At 35.6% G+C, this 13,658-nt stretch overlaps 1 protein-coding gene and 1 pseudogene across 9 annotated transcripts in view; both read right to left on the bottom strand.

Moving 5' to 3' along the window:
• The window catches only part of Liprin-gamma (liprin protein kazrin), a 32,761-nt gene extending 21,023 nt beyond the window's left edge, over positions 1–11,738 (bottom strand). For 8 of the 9 annotated variants that reach the window (XM_088029230.1, XM_088029234.1, XM_088029233.1 and 5 more), the window contains exons 1-3: positions 11,459–11,738; positions 11,320–11,407; positions 2,976–3,008 (exon numbers count right to left, since the gene is read on the bottom strand). The gene's annotated coding sequence lies outside the window, so the exon portion shown is untranslated. Of the gene's footprint in view, positions 1–2,975; positions 3,009–11,319 lie in introns of all 9 variants that reach the window. The other variant, XM_088029232.1, reaches the window with a different exon arrangement.
• Positions 3,118–3,432, bottom strand: LOC148179740 (10 kDa heat shock protein, mitochondrial pseudogene; annotated as a pseudogene).
• Positions 11,739–13,658: the final 1,920 nt, after the last annotated feature.

The raw sequence follows: 13,658 nt of genomic DNA, 5'->3' as shown, positions 1-13,658 counted from the left end.
GTATTTAATTGAAAAGCGCCGATAGCCCGGACAGCGGCGGAAAATCGACAAATTTCACACATCTCCTTGGCGATTTAGAGTATTAATCCGTGACAAAGCTTTTTCGTTAGATCGTTAACATTTTTCCGATACATGCTAGAACTAGTAATATTTAAGGGCAAAAATGCGAAAAGTTTGAATTGGGTATCGAGAAACTTGAAGACAAACATGAACTCGAAATAGGAGACGCGCTCTGATCACATCTTTTTCATAACTTTAAGGAATGCCAAAGAGGGATTTAGGGTTGAACAAAGCTCTCTTGACACCTGAGCTAATTTCAAGGTGTCAGGAGTCATGAAATGGCAAGATTTCCCCAAGGACAGACCGGTTTAGACACAGTGTAGAATTTCCAACGATTCATTATTAATTAGCGATTCAAATAGATACGCATATTGATTCTAAATAACTGAACACAATGAAACGCGAATTTCGAAAGCTCATTGCATGTTAACGCCACATATGTGACGAATTTTATGGTTTTAGTAATTGTCAAGATCATTATCACCGTGTTTATTAAAGGCCAACTTAGCGTATAATTTTTCTTTTGTTTCGTGACAGACCTACATACAAGCCCTACATTCATTTAATAAGATTTTCCTTCGTTAGATCCTCTTGCAATAAAGCCCGCACGTTCAATTCTAACCCCTTCAAGTTCGTCTATTGTCTTTTTTGTTGAAAGATCCTTCGCCTTATTGGTAGTTTACACTAAGGTGAGCACGAGTAGTGTACCCACCAGAAAATCTAATTCTATAGGCCCAAGTAATCCTACGTAAATTCAATCACATCACCCTTTCTTGTACAGGCTCTAACTAATGTTGAAATGGAACCGAAGCAGCTAGCCAATTACAATCTAAAATTTCTGATCCTCTGTTCAGAAGCTAAGAAAAGCGAATTAATAATTAATTACCCCAGTTACCAGCTCATTGTACATTAGATTTACTTAAGAATTCAATTACGCGCTGGCATTTTACCGACATCAATAACTATTAGTTTGACATGGCCGTACTCTTCAAATTAGTTATGATTAATGAGCCTAGAGAACCCGATCACGGTTAGTCCAGTTTTAAAAATAAGAAAAAAAATTGTCCATAATTTCTAATATGCGGAAAAGTTGGGTGACTTATTAATGTGTAAAACAATGACATATGTTAAAGTATAAAAAAATAGATCTTGTGTATTACAGTAATTTTACCGACCCTTATAAAATTTATATGCGAAGAACGAAATTTAAATAAACAATTTTGTCATGGTAAAATTGGGATTGATGGAGGAGAAGGAATTTTAATAATATGTATATGTAAATATACAGGCTGTTTGAAATGCATGTACAAAAAAGTTCTGCGCTATTCCAGAAGGAGTATGAAGTATTAAAAATCATTTTTTTAACCAAAAACTGACAAGGTCAGATTTTAGGAATTTTTATTTTTGAAATCTAGCCAAAAGTTCTCAATTTCTGCACTAAAATTCGTAATTTGGTAATTTTAGTACTAGAACTATGAAAATTGGGGAAATTACTAATTTTGAGTCGTTTATTAACATCACCAAATTGCAAAATTGTAAAGCGAAAGACACAGATGTTAGAAATTTTTAGTTTTGAAACCAAGCGAAAAGTTCCCACATCCTGCTCTAAAATTCGTAATTTTGGTAATTTTAGTGTGAAAGCTATGAAATTTAAGGAAATTACTATTTTTGGATGGTATATTAACCCTGCCAAATTGCAAAGTTGTAGAGCAAAAAAACACAGATTTTAGAAATTTTTATTTTTGAAACCAAGCTAAAAGTTCCCATATCTTGCACTAAAATTCGTATTTTTGGTAATTTTAGTGTCACAACTATGCAATTTGGGGAAATAGCTTTTTTCAGTTGTTTATTAACTCTACCAAATTACAAAATTGTAGAGCAAAAAACACAGGTTTTAGAAATGTTTGTTTTTGAAATCAAGCAAAAAGTTCCCATATCCTACACTAAAATTGGGAATTTTGGTAATTTTAGTGTCACAACTATAAAATTTGGGGAAATAACTTTTTTTCAGTTGTTTATTAACTTCACCAAATTACAAAATTGTAGAACAAACAACACAGGTTTTAGAAATTTTTATTTTTGAAATCAAGCTAAAAGTTCCAATATCCTGCACTAAAATTTATAATTTTGGTAATTTCAGTGCCACAACTATGAAAGTTGTAAGTTAAAACAAAACGTAGTTTTTTTACATGAAGCTGTTTTTGTATTTGTAAAAATAAGTTTTATCATACACAATTGTTAAAAATGATGCACAATTTTTTTCGCGGTTTTATTATTTGAATTAACCGTACGACCAAAGTGAACATGAATTGGACTCTAAAAATGCAATAACAACTAATTCGGTTCGAAAGGTAGTAAGATCTAAGCGAGCGAAAACTTCTTTTAGTAGCCCATTTCACTCCCCTTTGCCGTTTAAAATTGAAACAGAACGAAATCTTTTAATGCGATCCGTTCACCTGCAATTGTCGCCAACTTAGCATAATAATAGCTTCGACATGGGGCTTCTTGCAAAAAGCGGCGTCTTCTCTGGAATCAAGTGTCGTAAATTAATTATGTTTAATTCCGGCGGTGAAGATAAGACCACACGTTAATTATAATCATGCGGAGGTTCTCGTGCAATAAAAGTTAATTAACGTTAACGCTTTCATTAGTTGTGTATTGCTAAAATAGAAGCAAATACCACGAGAAGTATAATTTTCCTTTGGGAATAAATTACATTTTCCGGTAGCAATATCGATGAACAACATATCCAATTATGTTTTAATTACTACTTCGTACAGTTTTGCTTCGCTCGTACGGTTTCAAAGGGTGCATCGTTTTATTGGCCAAAATAAATGTCAGATGCAAAACGAACATTTATTTAACGATTTTAACATGTAGGTAGCACATGAAATATTGAAAATCCATTAACTCACCATAGGATGAGTGATGTGGGCAATCACCGAAAGCTGAAAAATACAGGACCATAAATTACATCCAATGCGCAGCGATTCATTATTTTTATTAACTCAGTCGAAATGGAAAGGTTAAATAGGGTGGCTAATGAGTCAAATTGCGTTATTCATAATGAAGAGCGTCAATTTTCGCCAAAATGTCATTTTCCCGGTAAAGAAAATATTCTTGCTTGTCGTCTTGTACTCGTGTCCCTCCGTAGTCAGGGAGCACCACAACATCACCGACCTTCAAACAACAAGGGATGTTTGTTCCTGCATTATTAGGCGTGCCAGGTCCTACAGCAACCACGGTTCCTTGCAAGGGACGATTTTTCCTGTTCTCGGGAATTATCACACCGCTCTTGGATTTCGTGACCGGATCGGCCTTCTTAATCAAAATGCGGTTTAACAGAGGGACGACTTTGGATGCAGAAGACATTGTTTTGCGACGACAGATAAAACGTCAGATCTTACACAGGCGGGTTGATACTATGAGCCACTTTGCGTTTTGCGCTAACGCACTAAAAGCCTATAATAATTTCCGTTGTAATTATTAATCGCACAGCCCCCAAAGCGGTCGAAAGATGGTCTGAGAATTAAGGAATTAACGCGCGGCCTCGTTCCAAATTGCAACACTATTTAAGACAGGTCAGGCTTATTAAGGAATTTTCAGCATAACCCTTAACCTATGACGTGTTTCTCTCAATTACCAATATAGTAGAGAAACGACCGTTATAAAGACTGCACTTAAGACAATTTTGGGAAATTTGCCAAACCAACCAATAACAATAATTAAGTTTCCAAATTCGAGAGTATTACGAACTACATTAAACTGTTATCAAACTATTAAACTCCATCTGCACGTCTGGAAACGTCGCCAATGATTCCTCCAAGAAAATCGAAACTGTTCGGATTCTTCAGATGAGTTTCGCCTCTGACAAACTTTTCGGGTATGAAAGTCCTTTCACTTTCTGTGCGTTAGCTGAACCGTTAATTGCACCATTTTGTTGAGCGATTTTTAAGTTTAAACAATCTCAATATTCAAGAAAATTTCAATTTCAAGTTTTTGAAAGGATTGAAACTCTTCTACATGGCTTCAAAGAGAGAATTTCAAGAATCTGAACAGTACCTTAAGACCTCGAGAACCTCGAGAAAAAGTGGAAATATCTGAAGCGATTCCATGTTTTGATTCCTTAGATTTGCCTTGTAATTTATCCTTCTAAAAATTTTGAGATTTTTTTTTATGTTTTACCTAGACTTCTTTGGAAGCAAAATTCCGATTAACTGCAAAATCTCGCACCCATAAAACAGCCTTTCAGCTTTGAAACGAGACCAAATTCATCAGCGAATGACCACTTTTATGCAGATTATGCAAATTCTTTACCAGAACTTTTTAACAGAAATGAACTTTAACCTTCCAGCTTTTCGTGTAAGAAAGTGCTTCAATTTTATACAACAAATTCCAACATCAAATTTACGTCAAAACGCACCGTAAAAGCGTGTGACGGCACTAACCGATAAAATGTTGCCAGTATTCCGTCCCTTTTATGGAAATCCTGAAGTTTATTAATGCACTCTTCCGTTTTCATAAACGCGTTTCATACTCACACTTACGATTTTGTTATCTGAAATTATGTGTTCGTGCATTTTGAATGTTCAGAAAGCTCGCAAAAAGCACAACTAAATGAATGAGCCTTTGTGGGAAAAGTTGAACTAAATTTCGTTTTAGTTTAATGAGAATCCTATCAAAATAAAATTTTCGCTACAGTGGAAAAACTTGCCTACATTTAAACCAATCCCGGACGGTTTATAAGTTTTGAAAACTGCTCGGCTTTATTTTCGCGAGTTCCCCTTTGTTTCTTTTTGAGTACTTTCATTAAAACGCACTTGAAATTCTAATAACTTCTCTGGGACGGTGGTCCACGTTTCCACCCTTTTTTTAATTTATAGGCAATCCTCCTTAATGTTCGGCGAAATATAAATTATAAATCATCTCATTGTCACGTCTAGCTCCACTAAATTCTCTAACAAAGCCTAATTTAAGTGTATTAAACTGTATTTTTTACAGATTCACGCTTGGTTTAGTTGCAACCATTAACTTTTATCCGCTACAACTTACTCAAACGCCCCAAATTGCTAGCTACACCGAGAACCGTGTTAAACTGATTAAACTAAATTGGAATTGGACCCGAACTAACAAAATTAGTCGGATCGATACCATAAAGTATATTGTGTTCATAATAACCCGAGGAAAATAACCATTAAGCCGAATCAAAACCATTTCTGCGATTTTCATAAATGAGCTTTAGATACACGATAAAAGTCGGCGGCATAGTACATCGTGTTACCAATTCAGTGCCGACTCTTCATTGATTTAATTATAAATGGTATAGTTAAACCGAGCTTCTGAAGAAATCGCCTCAGAGACAAAGACAGCGCTCGTTTATCCAGGCGAGTAATAACCGGAACGGATTTTTAAAGTGGGAGCATAAATTTATAATTCCGGGCAAACGTGGTTTATTTCATGATTGAAATATATACCGCCGTATTTTTAATGATTACAGCAAACGAGAGATGTTGCTGTCAACGGGTTTATTTATTTATCCAATTTTTCGAAGCGACGCCGACGACTCGAGTATTTAATTAAAATTCAAAAAAAAAAACTTGACAGCGCTGGAAACTCAAATTTTTCAGAGAACTTTTCCAACGTGAACACAATTGCATTCTTTAGAGATATTGAATTTTGCGCGTTCAATTTCTCAGTGTTGGGTGTATCTATTATGCATTAAAGCTCCGTTCGAGCTTTGGAATATATTGCACTGCAAACAGTGTTTAAATGTACACAGTTGAGTGAGCAAAATCATTTTAGATAGATTGATATTAATTCCTGGTAACGTCGAAAATGTCAGATATCATCATTTAATCTGAGTTCATAGAGACTTCACATCAAAGAAAAGGGTTTCAATGCAAATGAGTGTGATTGTAACTGTCCAAAGTTACCAACGGACACGTGAGCTTGCATTAGAAGCACGTTATTTAAACTTCAGGTGGAGGATAACTTCTGACGGCTGTAAGACAGGAGCGTCCATTAGGGCCAGTTTATTTGGGTGCTTAGGAAAATAGCGTGAAGTTAGGAGCCCGCTTGACCTGCTAATTATGTATTCTGCTTGTATTATGCTTAGTTGAAAGGGTATCGTCGTCTTTTCTCCTATAGAAATTTTTGAATTAATTAAATTAAAATTTAATGTTTATAAACTGCACGGACACGTTGCATTCTAAACTTAAACTAACTCGCGAATTTAATTACTTTCAATTAATTGTTTAACTTGTCAATGATCAATATTGATACCAGCATATAACAAGCAATGTCAATATAATATCGAGTGACTTGAAGCGAATATGTGTACTTACTTGGAAATTGAATAGCAACTACCAATCGAGTTGTGAAAGCGTTAAACCCCTGCGGTAGAAAATAATTCAAATAAAGTCCAAATTATTTTATGGTCGAAATACGCGCAAAAAATTACAACTGTAATTAAAATCTATCGCGAAAAGTTCAACTTATATTTTCAATATTTTTCTTTTTATCCTCACAGCTAATAAAGTTATACCTCTGACCAGTCTCTCTCGGGTTTGAGGTAAGTTAATTTAAATTTTAATGAAACATTCTCACGTTGGAAAAATAAATTCGTGAAACTCAGTTTTGGAGATTTTTGCTGTTTCAAAGTTCAACCAAAACAATATTTGCGTGGGTTTTGTTTCAATTAATTAGATTTGGCGTAGGAGAGATTAAAGCACGAGGAAATTCCTGCCAGGGAGTTTTTTGTTCGACTTGTTTATTGAATTCTCAAGGTAGGTGCGTATAAATCAAATAACAGAGGAATTGGATAAAGTGACTCTGGCGGAGTAGGAATATAAATTTAAATACACAAAACAAGTGAATTGAAAATAAAAGACAAGGAAGTGACAGTTATGAATAAAGATATGCGCGTAAACCGTCCGCATAAATCACACAATATAACGTGACACTCAAAATAAGAGAGTAAAAGTAACAAATAAAGACAGGATGGAGAAGGAATCGGAATAATGAAAACTCCGTTTTTGTTCCAAGTTGCTGTCTCCATTCACAACGGAAGTGCACTTATCTGCAAAATTAATGAGACTCCAGCTCTAGTTGCTAACTTCTCCACCAAAGTCAGAGATTACAATCATAAAAAATCAGACAAGACAAAATACGGCTGACCGCAAAGCCTGGCAGGTACGCTGAAACTTGAGCTCGGAAGTTTTAGGAGCGGACATGCTGGTCAAACGATCTTCTAATGTTTACAAGAAACGCTAGAAGACTCAGAATTGTGGAAGTTTTCTTATGACCGTATAAAATACAAACTGATGGAACGTAAAAATGTGACAAACAGAAAAAGTTTATTCTTGACGATTTAAAAAGTGGCAATAAAAATGATATAGTCCTACTTTGGCCCGGCTACATAAAAAGTGAAATTTGCTAAATTTACTGAAGGAAATTGACAAAAATCGCTCCTCTGGAAAAAGTTCGAACATCACGCCCGGCTGCTTCATTTTTGTGTCACGAAGAACAGAATAAATCTGAGAAAAATAAATAATTTTCATCAAACCATCGAGTGTCGTTTTATCAAAAAAAACCCACTTCTAAATCGTACATTTGTAGATTAAAACCCTCCGGTCGGGCTTTCGGGTTTTATAATAATTTCGTTCAGTTCGTACCAATAAAGTTTTCACTGGGAACGTGTTTGCAGGAATTCCCGTTAATCAAACTCTACTTTATGCTGACTATATCTACTGTGAAAAAGGAGCAAAAAAGAACATAAGTCGCCGTACAAAAGAATCTAAATTGTGGCATTGTGAAAGACTTCTTTTCTGAAACATGAAAATGAAAGTAGGGGCATCAATAAACCAAAAGTGAAAAAGCAAAAGTACTAAAATTTAGAGCTTCTTGGGACGTTTTCCATGTTTTAAGTGATCATTTAAGCTTGACAAATGCCTAGATTTTAGTGTTTCCACAGTTCAGATTATTTCTTTAAAATTTGCAAATTTTTTAATCTGAATCAATACCTATAGAATCAATTGTGTTAAATAGTGATTTGTATCGAACTGATTGTCAGTTGTTGTGGTTGAGTTTATAATTTTTATCTGTTTTGGTTACGAGTTTTTTAGTTTGAATTTAATTTAGCACAAAATTTCCAACATAATCTAAAATCGACCGTAAATAACAATAAAATATTGGTATTCAAACACAAATCCTAAAATTTATGACCATTTGTTATAACAATTTATTATAACTGCTGTTTCTTTGTGCTAGATTTTATCACGCGCCTGGTAATAAATTTATTATTATATTTAATAAACGTGCAGTCAACTCTACATTATCTTGTATCATTTAATTAACCCTTTTAATTAATTTTCTTAATTACCCCAATATTTCTTAAATGCAGGTCAAGTTAAAGCGTCATCAATCTTTGTTATCAAATAAAAATATTTGGCCACACCTGATAACTGACTAATAAGGCGTGAAAAGATAATGAAAGCGGTCCTTTTTCCACTGCCATTAGCATAAGTGTGGTAAAATGTATTCATTGTTTAAGGTGTCGTAATTTCCGTTGACTGCCTGGTATGGAAGAAATTCCCAGTATGTACAGAGGACGGTTTTTGCAACATAACAATTACCCGTTGTGAAATAATTGCTTAGAGAGCTCAAGTTGGTATAAATGCATTGTGCGAACATTGCCAACATTCAAATAAGCGCGTATATATTCATAAATGGTCTATTTCCTGTATGTGTGTGACTGACATTAATTCAGTCCCTTTACCTGCGTTCTTGTATTATTTATACGCCAAATCCGCACGCACACAATAAGAAAATTCGTATAATAATACCGAAACACGGTTATTCCGAGCTTTAGCATACAAATCACGCCCAAAAGCGCGCAGCTTTTCTGCTGACATGTTCATTTTACCCGATACTAATTGGCTTAGAAGCCAGGAACGTACCGAGCACAAAGAAAGGGTAATTTTTTTGAGGAAATATCCTGTTACCGCATCCTAAGATCCAGTCGATAAACTAATTGAAAGCTTCTCTCGGTCGAAATGGGAAATCCAAAAATTGAGTTCTCGATAAAAGAACCCTTCTAAAGGTATCCGAAATTGCCAACGTTGAAAAAATGAAATAACACTTCCACGTGGATGCACACAACAGCGCATAGGGCAGTATCAGATTAATTAAATTCGGATTCTGAATTTCACCCGGACTTTTATAAATGTGGCGCGAATTTTATTTTTCTTTAGGGAGTTGATGAGTTCAATATCGGAACGCTGCTAATCTCTAATAAAACATTCAGAAGCAATATCCTGAGAGCTTATCATTCCATTTTTTACCGGGTTTCTGGCTGAAATACATTTGCAAGATAAACACGAAAGTCGCAAGATTTGTTTCGTCAAAAGGGTTAATTTGGAGTATTTTGTTTCACAACAGAACGAAATTAACGAAAATAATCGAGAAAGATGACTTGCTTTCTTTTTTAGTTGTTGAAAATGGATCGTGCACGGAATGAGGAAAATGTCAGTCTAAATCCATTTATCGAGAGAAAATATATTGTCTCTGTCCCCATATGTTTTTGTCAGAAGGATGCGATTGGAATCGATTTAACGTTTCAAAATATTCCCTCGTCAATAAAACAAAACCAACGAGAATGTAGATTATTTTCTACGAGTCGGATTATTGCAAAGTTCAGACATTTCCAGTTATATGAGATATTTTTCGATGACAGAGAATCTCCAGTGATATTTACAACGAAGCTATCTAATAATGGCTTGAATCCTTTTGTCGGAAAGAGTTTGGACAGGCACCAGCCGACAGCCGATCTCAAGCGCAGAGCTTAATTCTTTAAAAGGAGGACCTAGAGATTTTTTTATTAAATCATTATTTAATCCTCAGCGTTTATATTTTTAATGGCATTAAAAGAGTTTAAGAAATTTTGCGAATTCATTTAAATTTCTTCATTCCCCAGATTAATCAGAAATTTGGGGCTTAATATCTGGATTCTTCAAATCCTTTTGATTCCAGACCGAATTTTCCCAGTTCTTCAAATACTTCGATTTTTTGAAAAAATTAAGAGATCCGGAAAATCAAAATTAATAAAAAATAAAAAAATGAAAAATTGAAATAATCTAAAGAACCTGAAGAATTCAAAGGATTACAAGAAATAACACTACTCGAAGAATAGCAAGTAAAGGATCTCCGGAAACCTATGTAATTTGTAATGGAACTAATTTGAGTGTTCATACTAAATTTTACTTATAAACTTTCGAATTGATGAAAATTGCTCGTTGTAGGACCAGTCTTTATCAGATTGTTAATTTAATTTTATCAATAGAGCTACACTTCGTCGACCATAATTTAACTAAATTAATTTATGTCCCGTATGTAGGTGCATAACATGACGGTGCACTAAATTTAACATAACTAATTAAATCCGACCAATACCCATTCAAGACTTGATTATGTGGCCCTCATATAACAAGAAAAACAATACACTCGCAATCCAATCTCATTTTCAGAGAAACCATACACGCAGCAACCATTTATATTTTATCACGTACCTGCTGAAACGTATACGCTGGAAATAAAAAATTCCATCCCCAAATGTCCGCGAAGAAAAAATGATACTTTTCCATTATTAAGTGCAAAATACTTACACGTTATGTCTGGCTCTTTAAAATCCTTCCATTTGTGGCTCTAGGCCATTAAGCCTGCCAAACTAAATAGAACAAAGTCTCGGGTTTAATGAAAGCCAAGATCAGAAATAATTAAATGGATTGCGACAGGGAGGTGCTTGGAAGTGCAGTGGTGGTCTAAAAGGTGTGATTAATCGAATCGATCCATTGTGGAGTTCTTATCTCGGTGCTGCAATTTCGCTTTTGTTGTGACTCATTTAGAATGGAATCCGTCGCTCATTCATTTGTCAAATTATTTGCATATGCACCGCCTCCAGTGACAATTGCAGACGTGAATAATAGCAGAGGAACAATAACAAAACTGGACCATGAGAACAATGAAGCAGTGACGAATTCCCAATAAAAAACAATCAGTTCGATGAGAGTCCCGCGATAGTTCCCACCGTATCTAAAATTTAATTCAATAATGCGACAGCTTTTAATGAAAGTATGTGAGGTCATGAGAATCTATTATTGTCACTTCAATTCCGCCACATCCTTCACGGCACATGAGTCGGGCGCAAATATCGAATTCGAAGGATATCGAATGTCGTGGAAATCTCGTAAATAAAGAACTTACCTCCTTGCTTTTGCCAATATTTAGGTCAACATTGCTCCAAAGGAGACACACCCTCGTTTATTGACTATCAACGATTGCAAACTAATAACTAAAATGAAAATGTTTGCACAGGGACACCATGATACACCAAAATACATACGCACTGGTCCAGCGATCCGGCGCCTCACGCGGTCAGGTTTCGGGAATTACCGGAGCGCAATTTGCTGATTTCTCCGGAAAAATTCAATTTTGGAAAATTAGTGTCGTACCGACCCGGACACGTTTCACCAAACCGAATTATTTTCTCGTGTGCACTCGCAATTTGTGTGATTGTAAGTGACGTTCGGTCAGTTTACAATTAAATCGGTAGTCCTGCAATTTACGTTGTTAGAATCCGGGGACTCGAAACGGACTAAATTCATTCATTGACTACACTTGCGCGCAAGCGCTTTTCTTCATGGCTCTGCACGTACTGTGGAAATAAAGATAGATGGAGGATCATTTTTGGGGTGTCTGAGTGCAACGAACGTACGCCAACAGTTGGATAAAAAAGGACCTCGGTATAACTTGTAGAAGAATGAGAAGTGCCGGAGCATATCTCCCCTTCGAAACTACAAGTAGGGGTGATGTGGTAGTTTCATTATTGTTGGAAATAGTGCGATCATTCTTCACGTACTCACCAAAGGGTTGCCCGAGCGACATCTAGTAAAGCTCCGATCAACAGTTTAAGTTTTTCTCGGAGCTTTAAGTAATATTTTGCTTTTTCAACGTCGAGAGGAATATTAAAACAATCAATAGGTGACTGAAGGGTCTGACTTAAGAGGCCTAGAAATTGCCGGATGCGCAATAACGACTTTCCGGACAAGCAGCTGTCGATCCCTGAATTACTCGCTTCCGGTAATCAGCTTTACGCATTAGCAACCTGTGATTTAAACGTCGAATAATCTCGAGCGGTTTAAATTAGACCACTCGTTTGAACTTATAATTGATTTTAGTTGGACCCACACAAATGTTTGGACGCATAAATTATGTACCAAAATCGACTAATTGGAGACGTTTCTTTACCACATTTTCACCTCTACATAGAGAAGGGCAACCCTCTTTATTTTTTTAGTCCCTTTCTTTAAACTGTACACTTATAGGAGGGTAGCGAACATGCGGTATCCCCTGTCTGTTCTTTTCTGATATCGAAAGAATAGCATTCCTCAATAAATATCATAAATTATCAGGATTAGTTTCCAGTGAGAGTCGTTCCCCTTCGAAGGACAAAGCCAACAACAGGACAATCATTGATGACAAATTTGAAGAACTCAATCCGGTTTAACGATACAAAGCTATCATTCGCAGAGAAAGAAAAGGATTTAATAACACAATGACGTAAAATTTGCCGCTCGAATTGAAACAGATTTTTTTGTAATCAGCAACCCACACTTTGACGTAAAGAAGTAAATCAAAATTAATATGAAACCAATTAATTGGTCATCGAATCGGTGATAAAAGATCTTTAGTTCGCAAATTGAAGCGCTAATTAGCAATTGCATAACATCAAGAGTTTGTAAGGTGTGGCAAAGAAGTTAGAAGGACTTTGATCTAATTATCCCGATGAGTGTAATAAGAATAAGGTTTCAATTAGCCAAGGATCTGTTATTTCGTAAATAGCGCCCCTCAGACTAGCCTAAAATTGGGTAACGTCCAATTGGAATCCCACTAGTTTGCATTTATAACGAGATATGATCCCAAATTGGTGTGCTAGCTTGCAAATTAGAATATCACCCCTTAAATTAATGACGATGACACGAAAACGTAGATAGGGTGGTTTCATAATCATTGATCCGACTATGTTTCAAATCATCATTTTTAGTCACATTGCTAAAAGATACGCTCTGTGTCATCCACGTGAGAGTATTGATTACATAATAAGACCCATATTTCTATAATTTTGAATGAGTCACACTGAAGAACTCTGCGGCTGCCTGAAAGGTAGGCAACCAACAATTCAAAGAAAATCAATTTAGCATGTAAATTGCATCGAGACCATCAAGGCACAATTTCTTCCAAATATTTTCCCACCGAATTCCGAAATCTGTCCAATTTAACACAACTTTCTAGGTCTTTTGATGATTGATCATGATCATGATCGTGCAACTCCCACCACGAGTTATTTTATGGAGATCGATTGGTATGGACAGGAAACCTGGCAGAAAACCCTCAATTTGGCTCAATTACAAATGCAAAACACGAGAAATTATCACAGGCGGAGAATAACTTGGAAAATACGAAGGCCATAATTAGGCTCAATTTTCCAATTTGATTTTCCCTCTCAAATAAAACTGTTATTGTTCATGCGCACAACTGTCACT

Source organism: Gnatocerus cornutus, chromosome 2 (genome assembly GCF_029298725.1).
Source record: "Gnatocerus cornutus isolate USDA-ARS CGAHR chromosome 2, icGnaCorn1.1, whole genome shotgun sequence".
Classification (NCBI taxonomy): Eukaryota; Metazoa; Arthropoda; class Insecta; order Coleoptera; family Tenebrionidae; genus Gnatocerus; species Gnatocerus cornutus.
The sequence above is the reverse complement of the archived record's forward strand: the minus strand, read 5'-3'. Positions and strand labels throughout refer to the sequence as shown.